Genomic DNA, 19,414 nt, shown 5'->3' with positions numbered 1-19,414 from the left:
CAATTTCTCAAATGCTAAACTTTAGAAAGTATGGTAGGGTTATTCTTGAGAGAATGGAACATTTGTTAAATCAAACTCCTTAAAACTTTGGTCAAACTAAGATCCAAGTACATAGTGTAAAACCTAAGGGAGAAGCAGCTATTACAAAGTTCCCAGCTACCATCTTCCTTCTTGTCCTAGATGACTTTCTTCTCATATTCCATATTCATTTGCTTTTCTCTGTATTTTCCTTGCTAATATATGACTCAACTCCCCACTTCTGGTCAAAGAAGTAAGTGTCCCAAATGATGGACATGTGGGTTTTCCTACAAAAGTCAAGACACTCAATTTCTAGCTTATGGCATCAAACTGCAATATGGATGTTGGGTGTCTTTCTCAAACTCCGCTCACTCAGGGGAGCCTGGGAAATCCCTGCAAAAGGCCAGATATTTGCCAAATTGCATTTTCTTGTCCACTACTTTCTTGTCCAAATTATGGTAATTTGCAAAGCAGCACTACAGAATGTACCAAACATAGCTTCCAGCTACTCCTTTACCAGGTTCTTTGGTCAGCAGTTGGAGTAAGGTGCACCTTTATCTACAGGAAAAAAAATCAAATTAACCAGTTGTTTTCTCCATGTGAACTGTCCCATGTTAAAAATAACCAAGATACCTAAGAGACAGGTTTTCAAAATTTCACAAATAAAAATATCTCCAATCCCTACTCTGCTTTTTACAGTGAACAATCACCCAAACAAAACAGTCCTTGACGCCACTCACAGCTGTGCAGCTGATACTGCTCAATATAGTTCTTGGGGATATTTACGAATGCAGTAGTCTTGAAACATGGATATGTTGACACATTCCAAAGTTAATCTAAGTTTATTTCTGGTCTCCTGTGTGAGTGGTGGCTGGGATTTCCAAAATCTACAATTGGTCCTTGTATTTGTGTTTGGGAAGACTAGCTCTAACAAGCATATGGCCGTGTTGTCCCTTCCCAAATGGAATGTCAGAGTGTGTGTGACGATGCAGACACCTCTCAAGCCACTCCCTGCTCTGGAAGAGAGGCTGTCATGCTAATGAACAAGTTTAAATATTCCAGGGGAAGACAGTTCAGTCTGAAATGACCACATGCAATTTGGTCTATGGCTCTGTTTTAATGCAATACAATTATTCCTGGATATGTTGCAAACACAGCTCCTTCATTCCTTCCTTCCCTCTCTCCCTCCCTCCCTTCCTTCCTTGCTTCCTTCCTTCCTCTCTTCCTTATTTCAGCAAATAAGTATTAAGCATCTATTATTTATCAGGCACTGTGTTAGACCAGTGAGATAGAACAGGGAACAACTACTCTTAGAGAGTAGACAACAAACAAAACTAAGAAGTACATTGCATATTCTTATCAAAAGTGTTGGGAACCATGAAGAAAAACAAAGCAAGAACACAGGATAGGAAGTGATAGAGAGGGAGGTTACAATTTAAATCAAGGTGGTCAGAAAAGGTCTCATGAGAAAGTGACATTTGGAAATTTGGGCAAATATTGGCCGGAGGTGATAGGTGAGCCATGCTGACATCTGGAGGAAGAACATTCCAGGCAGAGGGTACAGCACATGCAAGGCCATGAGATAGGAGCAATCATGGGAGACTCAAGAAATAGCAGAGACCAGGAACAGCTAGAGTGGTAGCTGCTAGAAGGTGAGGAAAGGGACCTGGGGCCTTCTGGGAAAGAATGGGACTCCCACTTTCACTCTGAGTGACGTGAGCAGCCACTGCAGAGTCTTGAACAGAGCTGTGTGTCATCTGAATGACTTTACAAAAGCATTGCTCTGCCTGCTGTGTTGATGACTGTAGCGGGGCTAAAGTGCATGCAGGAACATCAGTTAAAGGCTATTGCAGAAATTCAGCTAAAGGATAGACAGTGGCTTGGATGAGGGTGGGAGCAATGGAGGTGATAAGAAATGGCCAGAATCTGGATACTGTTTCAAGGTAAAGTCTACAGGATTAGCTGACAGGCTGGATGTGAAGTACACACGAAGAAAGAATTCCAGGTAATGGTGCAGTTTTGGGCCTGAGCGACTAGACAGAAGAAGTTTCCATTAAATGAGATGAAGAAGACTCCAGGAGAAGCAAGAGTGAAAGAGAAGGCCAGCCGCTCCATTTTGTGTATAGGAACATTGAGACAGTTGGACTTACAAGCCTGAGGTTCCTGGAGAGACAGATACCAGAAATCTACTTATGGGTAGATGAATTTTAGAGGAAGAGAGTTGTGCAGATAGAGCAGAGCAGAGACCCCAGGACTAGGTTCGGGGACCTCCAACCATCAAGAGGTCAGTAAATTGAGAAAGAACTAGTCACAAAGAAAGACAAGGAAAGCTAACACTCATAGGACAGGTATGATGGGGAGTGAGAAAGGACCACAGGGGTTAGCAATATGAAAGTAAGTGATCACCTTGACATGAGCAATTTCCAGCAGCAGTTGGGGGAATCTGATTGCAGGTGTTTTAAGAATGGGAGAAGAGCACTTGGATCAGAGACTACTATAGAGCCAGTGCTGGGAATACCGGGCAGCCAACCACTGCCGTCAAAAGAGTGGGAACAGGTGGGATCCAGAGTTGGCTTGTTTCTCCTTTTAAGAAAGAAAGCAAGCTACTGAGATTTCCCTTGTCCATCATAAAACCACACCCCACATAATAAAGAGTCTGACTCCATTTTTATTGTTTGCTTACTGATTGCAAGTCAAGAACAAGGCCAGTGCACTCCCTCCCTTGGTGCTGGTGGAAGTTCAAACCATGCAACCCCTGCTGGCATGAGAACGCTTTCCCAGCTCCGCCTCCGAACCACCACAGGACGCTGAGCCAGTTCTCCTGCCCAGCTCTCTCAAGCCATTGTATGGACCTGCCTGGGGGTCAGTCCTGCTTCCCCAAGAAAGTCTCATCATGTGAACAATAAAACTTTGTACATCCTTTCGGTGGGAGTATGGCATCATTAATCTCAACACCAAACCAGATTTTGGGTGGTCGGGGTGTCCGTTTGGCTTCTGTGAAGATGCCATGGCGGCCCATTGGAGGTGAAAATCCCCTGAGATAATAACCTATAATGACCCATACCTCCTCCCAGTCCCCGACATGTCATCAGTTCTCAGAACCCAGGACCCACGCTGCAAAGACAGGATATTCTTTTGTGAAGAAGAAGCACCACTTAAAACGTAGTGGTAGTTTCTAAATCTTATTAGAATCCTATCAGCAACAAAATAGAAAAGAGAAAAAACCTAACAATGATTGAGCTCACGTTGTGCCAGGCAAGTTAACCATTTTCTCATTTATCTGCACAACACTCCTATGCCACGCATTATTACCCTCATTTCAGATATGAGGAAGCTGAGCGTAAGAGAATTCTCACTATGCAAGCTTGCACAGCTAGTAACTAGGAATTGAACCCAGAGCAAGCTACTTCCAGAGTTCATTCTCTTAAACTTCATGTGATTCTGCCTCCACTTATCTGTCCCCCACTACGGTGTAATATCCTAAGAACCCTGGACTTCATTTTCTAATCTCTTTGGTACCAAGAAACATAAAAAGCCCTTAGCAAAGGTTTATGGTTAATGCGTGTGTCTGCAAACCTCCTGCCGATTTGCCCAGCCTCAAAGCCAGTTAGTTGTAGAGTCCGGACAAAAAGTCAGGTCCTTGAACTAAAGGACCAAGCGGTTTCCCCTATGCAACAACAGATCTGATCCATATCCATGCTCTCCCACACTGCACAAGTTAAACAACATGCCCTACCCTACCCGCTACACACAAACACGCATATCGAACACAGGCAGGAAATTGCCAGACAGCGTACTTTGTTAAAATCATCTTAGGAAGTAATTTCGCCATGTGTATAAAGAGTTTCAAAATATTAATATCCTTTAAGATTCAGTAACCCAATTATTTCTAAGAATCTATCCTAAGGAGATGGTTTATAGCCACATGATTTCTAATGTGAAAAATTGAATAGATTGCGCATGCTCTAACATTAGGAAATAGCTACGTATGTATGACACTCATGCAACAATAAAAATGATGCTTGTGAAGAGTGTACAATAACATGGCTGCAATATGCTTCATAAAAAATGTAGAATACAAAATGATAACTATACTTTGCTTACAGGCATATTTTACAAATCCCAGTGAGTAGAAAATCACTGTAAGGAAACAGACCAATGTCTACTTTTTTTTTTTATCTTTTAAAACTTCTTTAATTATATTATTTTTATAATTGGTATGAGAAAAAAAGAAAAACTTTGCCATAGAAAAACCAAATATTTTCTTCCCAGTTTTGTTTTGCATTTGAACTAGGAGAAAATGTTTCCCTCAGGGAAAAAATTAGGCAAGTTTCAGACAAAATTAGCAACTGAACAGATCTAAAGTATCAGAGTCTTTTGTGGTCTAGCTCTCACAGCTGGGACACATTTGCAGAAACTCTCAGATGTGCAAAACAAGTGGTTAAGTAACTTTATTGGAAATGAAAATTCTTAATCTAGCAGGTATTAAGGAAGGATTCACTTTCTGTGGGACTTATTTTAGGGCCTCTGTTGACAGAAATGAAAATCATTCCAAAATGCAAGAGAGATCACTATGACATGTAAAAACATGATTTAGATTAAATCTCTGAAGAAATTTTCATCTTTAGCCAAGAGAACTAAAAGTTTTAAAATAAAAATACTGTATCATGCTGCTCTAGTCATATACATTATTGTTTGAAAGACCAGGGGATAAAAGAATAATGAATATTATGTTCATATAACATAGATTTTCTCCAAATAAATGTATCTAGACCCAGAAAATTACATCTCACTATGTAGAATATAGCTATGATAATTTGAGCTTTGGCCGGCCTGCCTTCCTGCCTTCCTGCCTGCCTGCCTGCCTGCCTTCCTTCCTTCCTTCCTTCCTTCTTTCCTTCCTTCCTTCCTTCCTTCCTTCCTTCCTTCCTTCCTTCCTTCCTTCCTTCCTTCCTTCCTTCCCTCCCTCCCTCCCTCCTTACTCTCTTCCTCTCTTCCTCTCTTTCTTTCACAATTTCACCCTGTCTCCCAGGCTGGAGTGCAGTGGTGCAAACTTGGTTCACTGCAACCTCTGCCTCTGGGTTCAAGCGATTCTTGTGCTTCAGCCTCCTGAGTGGCTGGGATTACATGTGCACACCCAACACCTGGCTAATTTTTGTATTTTTAATAGAGACGGGGTTTCAGCATGTTGGCCAGGCTGGTCTCGAACTCTTGACCTCAAGCGATCTGCCCACCTTAGCCTCCCAAAGTGCTGGGATCACAGGCGTGAGCCACTGTGCTTGGCCTGTAATATTTCAATAATGCTTTGGGATGGAGGAGCTTCCATTTTACATAACCCAAAAGTTTTCTAGTTTAATTTTTGTTTACATCAGTCTTACAATAACATGACTCCATTTAAAATTTTTTATCAATAATGGAAGGTTTCCAGCCGTCTCCTGAAGAGTTGTGTAAGAAGTCGGCAGTGTAATTGGCCATGCGCAATTTGAGTTGGAAATGCAGGGTTCTTATCAAACCTGTGGTCATAGAAATGGCAATTAAACTAAAAATGGTGACAAGTTTTTGTTTGCTAAGAATTGCTTGTTAGGAAGACTCTGGAGCTAAGCTGTTCAGGTTACCATTCCTGCTTCCACCCTTCCCAACTGGGTGACTTGTGCCAACTTATTTAACCTCTTTGTGCCTCACTTCCTCAATGTGAGATGTGTATTGTAATAGCCCGTTCCTCAGAGGATGAAAAGTGCAACTTAAGTTGTAAGTTGGATATTGCTCAGATCTACAGCTGGCACAATTTTATATAGGTGTGTGCATGTATAATTTAATGAATAAACTTTCATGATTATGCAGATGATGTTTTCAAAGTAAAGCATAATCTTAAGAAAGTGTTGACACCTGAGTTTAGCTAAGACTACATTTCCTTCATTTAATACAGTAAAAACTCCCTTTCTGACCTGCCACAATTCCTAAACATAAAATCATTTTAATTTGATCAGAATCACCAGAAAGCTAAGAAGAAGCTGGAAGGATTTTAATCACAAATGGCAGTTCTTCAGAGGCACTTGGCAGAATAAACATGAAGTTTACACATGAAGATGTGTAAATGTAGGCCGCGTCCTGAAATATTCTGATGATATCAGAAGGAAAAAAGGCAAGAAGGGGGTGTGTTTTAGGATGTGAATTTATAAAAACAAACAGAATGAAGGATTAGGTTGTAGCTTAGATTGGTCCTGGAGATGAAAACACGGCTGGCGGCTTTGGTCCTGGGCTCCATCTGGCATTGCACTCGGGAAAGAGCCTCCCATACTCGTAGAGAATGTGAGAAACAACAGCAGGGCAGCCTGTGCACGTCCCCATGGGCTCAAAACCTTCACACTCAGCTTCCTCATCTTGCACATGTAACTGGGTGCTGGAAGTAGATGGAGCTCCCTGTTCCTGTGATGCAGCAGGCTTCTTTAAGAGTTATGAAGCAGAGGACTCATTTCTAAGCACAAACCATCAGCTACATTCAGGAGTCACCTGGCCAGCCTGGGTGTATCATGAGTGGCCATTTTCAAAGGCAGTCACACCAAATCCAACCTTGATGCTTTAGACACCTAGTTCCAATGGTTCTTAGACTACTCATAGGACACTAAGCATATTTTATGCAGAGCCACTTTTTAAAAATAAGCTCCAGAATACATGTCCAGAATGTGCAGGTTTGTTATGTTGGTAAACGTGTGCCATGGTGGTTTGCTGCACCTATCAACCTGTATGCAGACCCACTTCTATATCACCCAGTCCGGTTTCCGAACAAATTCATGTTCCTTAAAATATTAGTTGTTCTGTGATTAAATGCATTTCAAAAGTCAACATATATCACTTTCTTGAAGGATTACAGGGATATCACTGTTTTAGAATAACCAGCATTTTCCAAACTATTTGCAAGGCCAATGAATACCTATGAGTGCTAATGTCTGGGAAACGAATACTTGATACCTCAGGATTGCTGTGTTGATTGAAACAGGCAATACACATAGTTTCTAGTGCCCAAAAAAAATAAGGGCTCAATAAAGGTTCGCTATGATTATGATTAATAGTAATTATGTTTTAAATAAGCTTAGCTAGCCGTCCTGCTGTTCCCTGAACAATGCACACATAAGAAGACTGGTGCTGGTCCTGTCAACAAGTCCTGGGTGACACTGTGGGGAGTGGAAAAGGTTGTTATGTGTCCTTTTTCATCATTGAGGTGAGTCATTCGGGGCCAGTGGAGGGGGCGATGCCAGTCAAGGTAAGCACAGGATTACTGGTCACACCCGATGGCATAAGGTACAATTCAGCCATGTCGGTTCCAGGCAGGCAGGCAGGGCAGGAGGCACCACTGCTGGGAGCTCAGTTCCACATCTATACACCAGCAGAGCTTGGACACATCTCTGGTTCTCATGGGTCCCTCAGAGCTGCTATGACGTCTTGCTGGTTAGAGCCCAGGGTGTCATCTGAATCCCAGCATTCCACATTGTGACCTCTTTAACTCCCTGGTTCCAGTGAGTCTAAAGTCCCAAGATCTCCAGGCCCTCACCCAAAGTCTTAATATCCACCCACCTTATTTTCTAAAGCCATCTGATGGATAAGAAACCACCTCTTTAAACAGTTCTTTAGCCCCAAATGACATCTTAAACAATCTGAGTCCACAGGAAACTGCCCTTTTACCCATGGCCCTGAGCACTTCCAAAAAACTGTTGTGCTCTGGTAAAAGCACAAAAGCCAAGATCCTAAGGAGAAAGAGTGTCTGTGGGGTGGGTGGAAGTATGGGGGCTGTCACTGCTTTAGGCATACTTGTGTGGTGGCAGGTGGTTACTCTGTGGTCAACTGCTTTGCCCTGGTTTCCTTACATGGTCTCTGTTGCTCCATTAGGAAAGTTCACTGCCACTGGTCTAGCTAGTAGTCAAGGGTTCCTCTCAAAATTGGCATAATCCAAGAGAAGCATTAAATTCAGAAAAAGAAGAGCTTTTTCTTGCCACAATGTTGCCAGCACATTCTAGGTATAATGGGAGGCTGGGGACCTGGTTCTTCCCTCACAAAAAGACAAGATAGATATTAATGAAAATGATGCTCAAAGGGCAATGAAATAAGGTGAGATTTCCTTGTGTTGGATTTCTAGGGTTCAGTTTCTAAAAACTGGGGATGTGGGGTTTCCTAAACAGCTGTAAAACTCTTTTATATTCCTCTGTTCAAGGTAGAGTTGGGAGGTAGGTCTCTTCCTTGGGAACCTGGATAAACTTGTAACTTATTTCTACTAATAGAATATGATGGAGGAAATGCTACGTGATGCCTGAGGCTGGGTCATAAAAGGCAATGAAGCTTCTTCCTTGTCCACTGGCATCTTTGCATTGGAGCCATGAGCTGTTATGCAAAAAGTTCAACTATCCCAAGGCTGCCATGTTTGGGGGAAGCACAAGCTGCATGGAGAGACCTCATGCAGGCACTCTGATTGACAGTCTAGCTAACATCAGTGTGCGAGAGTCTTCCCAGCTCAAGTGCCAGATGTGTGAATGAAGGAGATGCCCAATGATTCCAATCCCCAGATGTTGAGTTCCCCTCAAGCCTTTGAGTCTTCTCAGATGAAGCTTCAAACAGCATGAAGCGGAAGCAAGCCATCCCTGCTGTACTCTGTTCTAATTTCCGACCAGATAGAACATGCAACCATAAGACAATGGATATTTTTATACTACTAATCTTTGAGGCGGCTTGTCATTCAGCAATAGTGTCCAAAGCAGGTTTTGGTGATATGGCCTGTAGCAGCCCTTTCCACTCCTGAAGTGAAAAAGCTAATGTCCTTGAGGACCAAGCACATATGTTTGTTCAGATTTATGTGAACTCATCAAGTTTTTAAAAAAGAATTAATGCTCAGCAGTGTCATACATGGCAGTAAGTTTTATGCAGAATGCATTTGTATTTTGGCTTCCTGCACAAACAAAATGTGTATGAAATAATGAATATATTTTTTCTATTATGAGAAAAACACTGTTCCAAGTACAATATTAAAATAGGTTAAATGAATGGGAATTCATAGACACAAATGTTTCAGTATATATGACAAAAAAGGTAATTTTTATGTTGTAGGACAACAGAAATATACAGTTACAATTTATTATATATATGTATGAGACACTGCTCTAGGCACTTTGCATCCTATCTCTTCCTTCCTTCCATCCATCTATCCATCCATCCATCCATCCATCCATCCATCCATCCATCCATCCATCCATCCATCCATCCAATCAGCCAACCAATTAACCAACAAACCAGTTAGACAATCAAGCAACATTAAGTGGACAATTCCTATGTGTCAGGTTCTATATTAGGCTCTGGGCATCCAAAGTGAAATAACACCTAACCTCTGTTCTCACTTAAGGTAGTTCATAGCCTAGAAGAAGTGTTGACAGCCTAGGAAGTCTGACATCTCTAAAGCTTTGCTGTGCATCATTACTGTGCTTCACACATGAAACATGAAGGCCCTTTCCTCTAGGCCTATTTTTTAGTCTTTGGCTATTCTCCATATCCTGAGAATATAAACAATTATTGCCTGAAAACAAACAAGTCTTCTGCTCAGTATATAGCTTAAATTTTGACTTTGTATGTGTATAAAATCCCAGTAGGTTGGGATCATGACTCTAAACTACACAGTCCATCTCATCTGATATCATCCTTCTTTGTTCACCTGGCTAACTCCTAGTCACCCCTCCACCCTCCCCTGGGTCTCCCACTCTTTCTTTTGGCTCTATTCACCCTAAGTTCTACATGGTGGTATCTGTCTTGCTCATCACTGTATTCCTGTCTTTAGCACACTGCCTGGCTGTGTAGCATACAATACATGTTTCTAAATGAATAGAGAAATGAGTAAACTAAGGGCAAGTCCTTGAGAAATATATACTTGATTGTTGCTCAAAACATGTGGTTTCCCTGCAATTTATTATGTTGGCCAGGAATATAGACGGAGGAGAATGGCTTCAGTTACCCTACATGAGAACAGAATTGATGATAACCATTTATTCTACACGGCACAAAGTAGAGAAAATCATTATCGTGAGGTGGAACACTATTGTGAGAAAAGACCAGTTACTACTTCTGTTAAGCGTCTATCTAAGAAACCCTCTCATCTTACAGATGAGGAAACTGAGGCCCAGAGAAGCGGGGTGGTTTGTCTAAAGTCCCCAAACAAATTGGTAGCAAAGGAGTTGCCTCAGAACCAGGCTTCCAGAATCCCGATCCGCTGTTCTGCTTCCCTGTGCATATGCAGCCAAGGACAGGGCTCCCTTCCCCCCACTAGCAGCCATTTGCTTCCCTCCAATACCAAGAGATGGCTCTGTCCAAAGAAGCCACACCTGGAAAGATTCTGGACTCTAAGAATCACTGAGGCTCTAATGAAAGGTCCTGAAGCCAAATCAGAGCCCCTCAGACCTTTGCCTCTTCCAACACTTCCCTCATGATCTCTGGCCTTTTAAAACCATCCTCTCCTGGCACCTGTAAAACACCCTTGGTCTGAGGAGCATCTATGTATTAGAAAGCCATAGAACATAAAGACTGGACAGTTTGTATTTATGTCACAAGACAGCGCTTTGCCTTTAGAAGGGTACCCTCTGAGAAGCTCCCTGCTGGCTTAAGCCAGATAATACATAGGGAGGCACGAACCCAGGGTATGGAAAGTAGCAGGTGCTCAATAAATGTTGTATGGGTCTGAATTTGCCCCCAAATTTCTATTGTTACAAAAGATGATGGGTTTGCCCTTGCCCTCTGAAAGTGGAGCCTGTGAGCAAGATCTATTTGAGGGTTGGTGCAGCATGGGCCCTAAGAATTACCTGGCCAATAATGCAGTGGTTCCCTAACTTTATTCCACATTAGAATTGCTCAGTGGGCTTTAAAAATCCAGATGTCTACTTGGTACCCCAGATCGATTAAATCAGAATGTCTGGGGGTGAAAGCCAGGCAGTAATATTTTTTTCTGGTGATTCAATGTACATATGCTAAGGAAAATTTGCTTTAGAAGAACACAAGGATCGGAATCGAGTGTGTGGTTGCTACCTTGGAAAGGGGCAGCCGAGCCTGACTTTCCTGAATGGCAGAGGGGGAGGCAGAGAATGCCTATTGTATTCTATTGTCTTGATGCCTCCTCCCCGTCCTGCTCCTCTTTCCTCTTCTCTGCCTCTTCTTGTGGTTGCCTGGTTTCTAATGGTAAGGATAGACAAGCTTTTCGGGCTCCCTCCACCACTTGTGGGTTTGCTGGAGTCATGTTCTTGCTTTCTTAGATTACCTGAGACTGCCATGCAGGGAGGAGAGGGGGAGACATGGAGCCCTGCTGGGGTGCAGGCTGATGTCACACGTGGCCTGCAGTGAAGGTGGCTGTCGTAACACAGGCCCCCGCCTGCTGCTATGGGCTGCTCTGTGAGGCTGGGTCAGCTCCTGGAATTGCTGCTTGACCTCAAAAGATAATTGTCTGTTCCTTCCCCACACTGGACAATGAAACAGATGTATTTCATCTTGAGGCAACTGTAGGCTCTCCACCTGATCCACGGAGGTTTTATCTCACGAACAACCTGCAGGGGAGGCGAGCTCAGAAAGTCTCATCTGAACTGGGGAGAAGGCCCAACTGGCATGACCTTACCCTGATTCCTCCAGGGCTGCATCCGCCTTTCAACCGTAAAAGGAAAATTCCAAATGACACAGGGAAAACAAAGGACAGGGAGGAATAGTGAGGGAAAGAGAATTAGTGGCAAAGGAGAAAGAAGGATGAAAACACAGGAGGGAAGAAACATAACAATTTTTCCAAAAAACCTACAAGTCTTTGGAAAGACATATGAGAATTTAAAAAAGTTAAACTGTGTGAACCTGAGCCTTTCATAGCCTTCCGAGCGGGAGAATCTGACCCCTGACGCACTGCGTTCCTGGTGAGGTGTATTGCATAGGACAGAATACCAAAGGATTCCTGAGAAAATCTGAAACTACATAAAAGGGAACCAGGAACTGGTCCCTCCTGGTTTAGTGTAACTTAATTCAAAACCAGGGAAACTTCTTTGTGAAAGGATCACTGTCAAATTCAAGGCAACAGAGTTCTTAACCGGTTGAATTTCATCTTCTGGGCATTGCATCTGTACGCTCCTGAATTCTGATATTCCATCACACCATGGGATCATTACAGCAAGGACTTTGCAGATGAGATAGGCAAAGGGAAAAGCCAAAGCCAAATGTGGTATCTTCTTTGGGGGGTCTGGTCTGCTAAAGCACGCTTTTCCATAGCCAAGAGAATGTGGGAAACGCAGACGCTTGATAGAGGATGTTTGATAACTTTTTTATTTGATTGAATAGTCATATGCTTATTACACACACACTTGGTGTCTTGACTGCTGCGACCTTGGCCAAGCAATCTGATGTATCTGGGCCCTCATTTTCCTCACTTCCAAAGTGAGGGCTTAGCTAGGATCACTTTCCATCTTCAAGTGTTCCACACACATTAACTCCAGGCACTAGGAATACATTTGCCCTTGGGAAGTAAAAAGTTGGGGGCAGGGGTGAGACACATAAACAGAGAATTATATAATATTGGAGAACAAAGGTAGGGCAGCTAACATTAGAATTCTACATCTATTTGTGATGCATGGTGTGTGTGTGTGTGTATGTGTGTATGTGTGAACAGCTATGCTCCTTATACAAACAGCTACTGTCTCATTCCCTTAGGAAACCAATGATCTAGTTGTGTAACTTGTCTCATAGTTTAGAGATTCAAATAGAGTCGGTATATCCCACTAGTTTTAGAATCTGCCCCATCTGAAAATAGGGACCTAGGCTTCAATTATACAACACATCCCCCTAACCACACCTATGAAAACAGCTCGTTGTATCTGCATTCCATTGGGCACGTTTTAAATTAAGCAGGAATGAAAAACTATAACACTGTCTTTTGTGACATACAATAACAAGGGCATGGAGTTAAAAAGTTAACAAGGGATTTATGACTATAATACATGGAAGCTGTTTTTAAAGGGTGGGGAATTGAAACTGTAGTATTACTAGGATTTATTTGTAAATTTTGGAGACAGTAACGTGTAAGAACTTAAAAATATGTGCTAATTCATAAACAGAGGCCACTGAATTATGGGTAAGCATGGCATTAAAATCACTCCAGCACTGAGTGAGAGGTTTGGGCCCCAGTACAGCTGCACGATTCATCAATGTCAGGGCATCTTGCTCCCCGGTGATTCAGCTGACTTCCCATGCACTGAATTGGAAGCATGCACGGCCGTGTCAGGACATCCAAGCACTTCAAAGCTGCCCCTTTCAACACTCGGTTTCTCCTCATAATTACTTCTTGCGTTTCCCTCCTGATACTCATTTAAATGCTAAATAAAGGGAGAGAGTTCTCCAAGGCCAGAGACTTGCCGTTGTAACCTGGAGCAAACTCAGAGTGAAATTAAAATCAATTACACCCCATGTGGGTATAATTATAGTAACTTAATGAGTAGGAATATACAATGACTGTCTTCTGGGAAACAAACATACTTTGTTATGTGAGTGAGTGTGACAGGTACTGCTCAGCACTCAGACCGTTTCCAGAATCTCGTTCTCAGATTCATCAAATGGGGTTTGCAGAGGCACTGGGAGCTCCGAGATGGCCCGGGGGCTGATGACAATGCAAGGAACATCGTCTCCCTTTCCAAGGAGGTCATGACCCTGTTATCACTCAGCGGGGAGCACAGACGTGACTCTCTGTGCAGAGAATGTGGCAGTTTCAAGGATGTGTGTGGCTTGACTAAAGGACATGGTGCTGTCACTGCTGAGGCCAGCAGAGAAGGGACAGCCTGAAGGAAGCCTGAGGTCAGCCAGGACCTGCTCTGATGGTGGCACTGGTTGTGGTCACTTTGTCGGGGGCCTCACATTCCTGAGCTGCAGGCCATCGCCGGTGTTAACTCCCTGCGTGTCTATTCCACAGCTCAGAATGACGAGCATTAAAAACATTCAGGAGGTGCATCCTTCATAAGCTGAATATTTGTCCAGAATATTCTGGAAAAAGAGGCATACCAGTGTGCCTCTGTGTGACTGCAGCCTGAGTGAGTTGAGGATTCTGGGCTGCAGATGGGGAAGATGAAGGGCAATGTCCCCAGGATCTTCCAGCTCCTGGTGCTTTCTGGAGACAAAGTGCAGGCTGCGGCGTGCCCTCCCCAGCCCAGGAGGCAGCCACCAGGGCCTAAGTCTGCGCGCTCCCTGTGCCCTACATGCTTGCATCCCTGGAACCCTCCTAGTCAGAGACTGGTGCTTCTCAAAAGTGTCCTCAGATCCTCTGAATCAGAATATCACTGGAGTGCTGGTGAAAACACAGACTTCTGGGCCCCACCTCAGATCTAGACATCGGAATGGTGAGAAGAGTGGTGCGTGTGTGTGGGCAGGGGGTGTGTGGCAGGGGCAGGAATCTGCATTTGGAATGAATATGCCCTGGGGACATTCATGCACTGTGAGCTTGAGACTTACAACCCTGGAGCTCATACAGTCATTTATGGAGCATGAACGGGCACAGAGGAACTTCAGTTTCCCAGAGAGTTTGCTCTTGATCCAGAATGGTTCTTCCTCTCTCCCCCTCTCTCTTTCTTCACCATGGGCTGGGCCAGGCCACATGAAGGCAGCTAATGACGCATAACACACAGAGCAAACCTCACTTCAAGAAGCAAACATTTGAGATAGACATCTGAACAAATAATCACACAATCCTCTGTGAAACAGGCTGCAGCACAGGCAGGTTCAAAGTGTTCCAGGGGCAGGGTAAAAGAAGCAATACATTCAGAGGAGCAGATGGGAGGTACAAGGTCACGGTCAGAAACATCTTCAAAGAAGTGGCATTGAGATGAGCCTTGAAGGAAGGGCAAGCATTTGTCAGATTGAGAAAGAAGAAAAAGGCATTTAAAGCAGACAGCCAGGGAGAGTCGTACAAGTCTGAGACATATTTAGGGACAAGTCTGGCTTGGCCCCCAAACAGTCAATATTATGACAGAGTCATTATTATTATTGATTTTGACTCCACCCGCAGACCTGCAGATGAACTCATTCCCCCAAGGACTCTTCCTGGCTACTCCGAAGTTTAGTTGAGATTGGAAAATGCTTAGTGGTCTTGCTCTGAGCATGTGGCTGCTGTTATTGTTCTTAACGTGGGATGAGCCGAGGAGTGGGGCTGCGAAAGGCTGGGCCACCACACAGCCAGAGGAGCCCATGGAAACAGGTTCCCACGTGGGCTGGGGGTAAACCACAGTCCTCAGACAAGGTGTCAGGTTATCATCTGTTCTCTCCAGGGAGAGAAATGCATTGTTTGAATCCAATAGCTATCAAATAGCCCATGACACCCCTCCCCAACCTCTGGTGCCTGCCACTTGTTCACCACGGGCATGGCTTAGCTGAATGTTTTGAACTTTTAAAAATAATACTTGTAAGATGGATATCTGAAAATGGGCTAGGAACAATGTTACCCATTCAAAAACTGGAATCCCACAGTTCCTGCAGTGGTGGGGAAAGCCACACAAAGACACTACATAGGAAGTCAGGAAACCGGGGTTCTGGTTCCAGTTCTGCCACCTGGGTGGCAGCTGGGTGACTCTGGGCACATCTGTTACCTTTCAGGGTGTCCTCAACTGTGCCGTGACTAGATGATCTCTAAGGCCTCATCTAGCTTTAAATGTATCATTCTATTGGATTATTTTTCAAAGCTGTAGCATCTGATTGACACTCGTATTATGATTACTAATCCTGCATCACCAGCAAACTAGGAAATTGTACAAGGCAATCTTGGAACACCATGAGGACAGTCATTACCTTGCTGCTTATTATAATGTCAACCCATAGTACATTTTCAGTGGTGTGCTGGAATTGGCTCAAAACGTGTGCATTTCTTCTAATTCAGTAACATTACATCCGTAGCCTGGAATCAGCCATGGTGGGAGAACAGGATTCCTCAGCCGCCTACCCCTGCCCTGAAGGGAAAACATTCCTGGCTGTTGAATGTCAGCAGCATTAGCAGCACACCACAGGTTATGATGCGTCTAAAAGGATCCATATAATTGATTTTTAGAAATCAAATCATATTTTCAGTGGTTGTTTACAATATAATTCTAATACTTTTAAAAAGCAGTCTAGTTAAAAAAAATGCACTGAGGTGTTTTTTAAAGTCAGAACTGTTGACACATACTTTAGACACAGTAAAATTTACTTATTTTAAGCATGCGTTTCTGTGAGTTTTGACAAATGCACACAGTCACACAGCCATGGTAGAACTGCACTTCCTTGTTCCATCTGAAGTTAGGATGACCACGTGGCTTTTTTTGGCTAATGAAATGGAAGTAGTGATAGGTGTCATTTTGGGGCAGAAGCAGCAGGGTCACAGAAAGAGGAGGACACTGGGCAAAGATCACAGTCATCCTGCACTGGGCATGTCACATGGGAAAGAAATAAATGTTTGATGCTTTGCCACTGACATCTGGGGGTTGTTACTGCAGCCTAACCCGGCCCATCCTCACTGGGACACTCATGATTGTGGATTAGTTGGCTAAAACGAGATGCAAATACAAAACCTAACTCCTTTAACATACTATTCAAGGCCCTTCACACACAAAAAGTCTTAAACTCCATCTCCAGTTTTATTTCCAGACCTTCCCTCCTGGTACTGTAGCCATACAGGCTATTTTAAATTCCCTGAATATGTAACAGCAATAATGACTAGCACTACTAACATTTATTGAGCACCTAGTATGTACCACACACTGCTCTAAACACTTCACACATATTGTCTCAGCTGAAGTCCCACATCTCTGCTCCCCTGTGTTCTCTACCTAGCATGCCCTGCTCCCCTTTCTTTGCCCTAAAATATTCTACTTATCCTTTATGATCCAGTTCAAATGTCATCTCCGTTTTGAAGTGTCCTAATAAAATTAGTTGTGGCACCTTAAGCTCTCAGAGCATTTTGTGCAAAATTTACATTATGCAATTATGATTTGTCGGCTGCTGTGAAGTCCACCTCCCCTGCCCCCACCATTGGAGCTGGCACCCCCTGAGGCATTTATATGAGGTGGAGATTTCAGGCTGTGAGGGAAGGTGGGAGACTACAAGTCAGGATAAAAGGATAAGTAAGGGCAGCATTGTAGGATGCACAAGATTTCCACATCAGTTGCAGAAAAGCAGGTACAAAGCTGGCTAGAGGAATCAACTGTGACAGCATTTTAGTCCCAAGGACCCGAGTGAATCCTTTAAAATGGAATCCTCTTATTATAGCTCATTAGTGGATGGATTTAGATTTAGCCTGGATAGGTCTTGATCTCTCTATCAAATCCAAACCACTCACTAATAAACCCTGACATGACCTAGTTAGGTTTTAATGTCGGGGATAGTATGGGCGGTACCTGCATCCAGAATTTAATGATGCTTCTTTGGTACGAGCAGCATTGTCTGAAAATGAACCCAGGTGTTTACCCTGAATTATCAGGTTGAAATGCTACGGGGTGGGGGCAGGGGGGGAGTCCTAACTCTCTCTCAAAGCTGGAGAGGCTCCTCTTCCCATGGGACAAGTGGTGTCCTCCCCCCAGGGTAACAACTTTAGTCCCAAGGTCCCCAGGTGCTGTGCGCTTGCCTTCCCAGACAATTCCTGTAAACAGCTGACACTCAAATCCAGGCTGCCTGGTGCCAAAGTAGTTTCATTATCTCCCCACTAACAAAAGTGCTCTCCCACTTGCCCTAAAAAAAAGGAGATTATGGGGGTGGGAGTGGGACTGGGGAGGGTATGTTCCTCCCTGGACCACAAATCCATTCAGCAGAATGCAGCGGCCTCAGCAGGCCCTTCTATCTTATCTGGCTGACCCTGACGTTGTCAGTTTCTTTTTCTCAATAAAGCTTATTCCAGGGCCTAACCCATATTGTGAGATGCTGTGGAATTTATCCATTGGCAGATAGCAGGTGGCAACTTAGAATGAACTCATCTTGCAGAACAATTCCCCTACAAAAGCTGAAGAATCAGTGTCAGCCACCAGCTAGCATTTTAAGTGTCTGCAAAGCACATTAAGAAACATAAATTTGTCAGACCCTCAAAAGTCATGTGAAATGGAGACAGCTTTGTTTTTATAGGTAAGGAAACTCAGGCTGAGGAAGCACAAGCACTGCATGAGGTTCCACAGGGAGTAAGCAGTGGAGTTGGGATGAGAACTGAGCTTCTGATTTCTCCTCACTTGCGACCATGCTACACTGCTCTTGCTCTCTGGGACAGAATGAATGAGACCACCATCTCCTCTTTCACTCTTCCTATAAAATGTTTCATGCTATTGACAATTCAGCTTTATATCAAATTACACTTACACAGTAGAGCATGCACCAGCCAACCATGGCGAGTCTTGCAGAGAATGGGGAAATGTAATTCTTCCTCAATAGAGACTGAACAAATAAAGAACACTTTTAGAAAAATCTAAGAACAAGTCAATGGGGTAGGTTTCTGTGTGCCACCTGATCTGGCTGATGAAAATTCAGTGACCACAGAGGCACACAGAGGCAAAGGAAGCAGAAGAATACTGTATGGCAGGTGTCTGCAGGAATATTACAGGCATACTGCAGGTGTACTACAGGGCGAGACTTGGGAGGGGCAAGTGAGCTGCAATTTTTAAGGGGTGCTGACTCTCAGGTGCCAGCTCTGCCTTCGCACACCCCCAAGAGTAAGGGCCTCCTTAACCTTTGCACCCTAGACCCTTCCCTTCCTTCACCCGAGGCCCAGCCTGGGGATACTGTGTCCTCACCTAGGAGACCATGGTCTGTCAAATCCTGAGGTGCAATAATGAAGGCTGTGTCTCCAGAATGACAGCAGAAGCAAACTAGAAATAAAATGAAGTTGGATCCAAACTGCCTTGCTCGCACAGTCTCAGTATAATTTGTAGGGGTCTGTGCAAAGGAAAACTGCATGTTCTTTTTTGAAAATTATTAAGAACTTCAAGAAGGCAATAGCAGGACATTAAATCCAGTGTGGCTTTTCTCAGTGCAAGGCCCTGCAAGGCCACACACACATGAAACCTGCCTAGAACCCTAAGGACCCTGCTGTCCTCCATGGGTGGTGTAGAGGTCATGATGAGCTTCCTTCTTTAGCCAGATTTACGCCTATAGGCATGCACCAGGTTCCCTAGGAGACCACATCTAGGAGGTCCATGAGATGTCACATCAATGACTACTAAAAAAGCACTGGAATGGGATTCAGAAGACACAAGCCCTGGGTTTGGGCCTGTCTCGGATGCTAACTAGGTTGTAAGATGGGGAGCTAATCACAGAATGCCTTCACACCCTAGTTTCCTTGGTGGGATTGACTTATAGCTTTGAACCTCCAGGTCATGGACTCTCAGGGGCTCATGATTATTATATGTGGTTG

General features: G+C 43.8%; 1 protein-coding gene across 11 annotated transcripts in view; it reads right to left on the bottom strand.

Annotated features, from left to right (window-relative positions):
* LOC105475787 (chimerin 2) overlaps window positions 1-19,414 on the bottom strand; it is a 314,261-nt gene that overhangs the window by 44,535 nt on the left and 250,312 nt on the right. The window lies entirely within an intron of this gene.

This window comes from Macaca nemestrina, chromosome 4, assembly GCF_043159975.1.
Source record: "Macaca nemestrina isolate mMacNem1 chromosome 4, mMacNem.hap1, whole genome shotgun sequence".
NCBI classification, from domain to species: domain Eukaryota; kingdom Metazoa; phylum Chordata; class Mammalia; order Primates; family Cercopithecidae; genus Macaca; species Macaca nemestrina.
Note: the sequence above shows the minus strand (reverse complement) of the source record. Positions and strands in the feature narration are given on the sequence as shown.